This window comes from Triticum aestivum, chromosome 6A (genome assembly GCF_018294505.1).
Source record: "Triticum aestivum cultivar Chinese Spring chromosome 6A, IWGSC CS RefSeq v2.1, whole genome shotgun sequence".
Taxonomy (NCBI): Eukaryota; Viridiplantae; Streptophyta; class Magnoliopsida; order Poales; family Poaceae; genus Triticum; species Triticum aestivum.
This window is the reverse complement of record NC_057809.1, coordinates 27,260,901-27,264,662: the sequence shown is the minus strand read 5'-3', so window position 1 is coordinate 27,264,662 and position 3,762 is coordinate 27,260,901.

The window sequence follows — 3,762 nt, the reverse complement described above, 5'->3', positions numbered from 1 at the left end:
GGGGGAAAGGAGAGAGAGGGGGGCCGGCCCCTTCTCCTAGTCCTACTAGGACTTGGGGAAGGGGGGGGGGGGCGCGGCCACCTGTGGGCTGCCCCTTTTCTCTTTTCCACTAAGTCCCAATAGGCCCATTAGTCTCCCGGGGGGTTCCGGTAACCCTCCCGGTATTCCGGTAAAATCCCGATTTCACCCGGAACACTTCCTATGTCCAAACATAGGCTTCCAATATATCAATCTTTACGTCTCGACCATTTCGAGACTCCTCGTCATGTCCGTGATCTCATCCGGGACTCCGAACAACCTTCGGTACATCAAAATGCATAAACTCATAATAACTGTCATCGTAACGTTAAGCGTGCGGACCCTACTGTTCGAGAACAATGTAGACATGACCGAGACATGTCTCCGGTCAATAACCAATAGCGGGACCTGGATGCCCATATTGGCTCCTACATATTCTACGAAGATCTTTATCGGTCAGACCGCATAACAACATACGTTGTTCCCTTTGTCATCGGTATGTTACTTGCTCGAGATTCGATCGTCGGTATCCAATACCTAGTTCAATCTCGTTACTGGCAAGTCTCTTTACTCGTTCCGTAATACATCATCTCATAACTAACATCTTAGTTATTATGCTTGCAAGGCTTATGTGATGTATATTACCGAGAGGGCCCAGAGATACCTCTCCGACAATCGGAGTGACAAACCCTAATCTCGAAATACGCCAACCCAACATCTACCAAAGTGTTCCTCCGGTAAACGGGAATTGCATAATCTCATAGTTATAGGAACATGTATAAGTCATGAAGAAAGCAATAGCAACATACTAAACGATCGGGTGCTAAGCTAATGGAATGGGTCATGTCAATAGAATCATTCAACTAATGATGTGACCTCGTTAATCAAATAACAACTCTTTGTTCATGGTTAGGAAACATAACCATCTTTGATTAACGAGCTAGTCAAGTAGAGGCATACTAGTGACACTCTGTTGGTCTATGTATTCACACATGTATTATGTTTCCGGTTAATACAATTCTAGCATGAATAATAAACATTTATCATGATATAAGGAAATAAATAATAACTTTATTATTGCCTCTAGGGCATATTTCCTTCACAGGCCACCAACCGGGAGCAATGATGTGCATATATATACCCTCGCCCGCGAGAAGAGCACTCCAATGCTTTGTTTTTCTCTGGCCGGCGAGGGGAGGGGTTTGTGGTGCTCTAGCTCACCTCCTATGCACATGAGGTGTTCGATGAAATGCCCGAGCCACACTAGTTAAGCTTTCTCCTTTTGAAGCTCGACCTCAAAGCTCCATTTTCCTCGAGATTTGTCTAGATTTAGTGGTCCGTCACGCCCCACCCCCGTCTTCACCGCCGTCGATCACCTGCGTCGATCTCATCACCGACACCACCATGGTGAGCCTCTTGTTCTTATCTTCTTTCTGAAAGAAAAAATATTCTTACTTGTATGTTTAGATAGATACTTGTATAATTTTCTTACTTTTATTATTGCATCTTATATAGTGCGATGGTTTTGGTATCCGCCCCCGTCGGCCCTCGTCCTGTCTATGATTCGGATGTGGTATATATATTAATCTTTATAACTATTGGTTCATTTATTTTTATGAAAATTATGCGGACCAACGTGACATAGATTTTATTTATCTAGGATGTATGTGAACCGGAAATTCCAACCGACCCTATTGTCGAGAGGTTAAATTTAGTTGAAGAAGAAAACAATTCCTTGAAGGAAAAAATAAAAAAAATTGAGGAGGAGAAGATGATATTGGAGTTGCATGTTGCGGATGTCGTCGATGATCACAAGATCAAGATGGATGCAATGCGCTTGAAGATTAGAAAGAATAGAAAATATGCCATTCATACCGAGGCTTGGTATCATTATGCCGTTGGATCAATTGTTACCTTGGTTGCGATTATGACCGCCTTTGTTTTCGCATTAAAATGTTTTACATAGTTTCAATGTATGGTTTAATTAATTAGATGCTCTGGACAGCTATATGTTGTTAGATGAGAACTATGTATGTACTTTGCTTTTAATGCATGTCATGATGAACTTCTATTAATTTGGACACTTAATTATATATAATGCACGCAGATGAACCGACAATGGATGTACGGTGACAGACACACCTCTAAGTACATTAAGGGCGTGCATGAGTTTCTCGATGCGGCTGAGGCAAACAAGCAGAATGGTTTTATGTGTTGTCCATGCCCTAATTGTGGGAATACGAAGTCTTACTCTGATCGGAAAATCCTTCACACCCACCTACTTTACAAGGGTTTCATGCCACACTATAATGTTTGGACGAGGCATGGAGAAATAGGGGTTATGATGGAAGACGACGAAGAAGAAGAGTACGATGACAACTATGTGCCCCCTGAATACCGTGATGCTGCAATGGGGGGAGCTGGTGAAGATCAAGAGGAACCAGACGATGTGCCCAATGATGCTGCAACGGGTGAAGCTGCTGAAGATCAAGAGGAACCAGACGATGTGCCCGATGATGATGATCTCCGCCGGGTCATTGTCGATGCAAGGACGCAATGCGAAAGTCAAAAGGAGAAGCTGAAGTTCGATCGCATGTTAGAGGACACTAGTAGAAAACCGACCTTTTGTCCCGGTTCATAAGGGCCTTTAGTCCCGGTTCCTGAACCGGGACTAAAGGGTCGTTACTAATACCCTCACCCTTTAGTCCCGGTTCAAACCAGAACCGGGACAGATGGGCCTCCATGTGGCCGCTGCCGGCAGCCCAGGCAGGGGGGCCTTTGGTCCCGGTTGATGACATAAACCGGGACGAAAAGGCTTCCACGCGTCAGCAGCTGGCTGGAGCTGAGGTTTTTCTTTTTTTCTAAAAAAAAGTGGCTGTTTTAGGGGTTTAGGGGGTTATTTTTAGGTTGTTATTAGCTAGCTAATAGAGAGAAGTGTCCTCTCTTATATGTAGTCCTTGGTTTACCTACGCTACTGCTATGTTCATTTCACCCGCAGATATATATATATAATAACTCATGCATGCTCGCATCATACATCATCATATATAATAACAAGTCCTACTAATTAATCAAGCATCATCATACAACTTCTACTCGTTATTAATAATAAGTCATACGATCATCATCCTCATAGTCATCGAACCCAACCCTACATAATTGTTCTTAGCACATGATCATCAGTATCAGGTAGGACCTGAACACACTTAAGGTAAAATAGCATAAAACAATATAGACCCTGACTCTCCATTATGAAGAATGGAGATCATCCTGTCTCCAATTCTTGCGCCTCGCTTCCTTTTGCTTCCAAGAAGCTCCTTACGATTGTCCATACATTTTTTCCATCCTTTGATTATCATGTCTCCACTTCTTTTAGAAATCCGGTATGGACAGTTGAGATTCGTAGGATGACCTGGATATATGTTCAAAACACGAAGGCTGCCGCTGTTTTGATACATCAAATGAGGCACACAATCCTCTGGGATTCTCTGTTGAAAAACATAGTAATAACTTCATAGTTAGCAATGATGTACTAGTTTTAGAAGTATGCAAAAAGATGCACGGATGTCGTAATAGTAAAAAAACTTGCCAGGGTATCTCCATGGTAGTTACCGTAGTTCAACACGTGCACTGGTGGCACGTATTGACCATAATGTTGAGGAGTTCGATTGTAGATATTGTAATTCTCAAGATCATTACAAAATCCAACCAGATGAGTTTTCTCCTTGTAAGTTAACTCAGCGT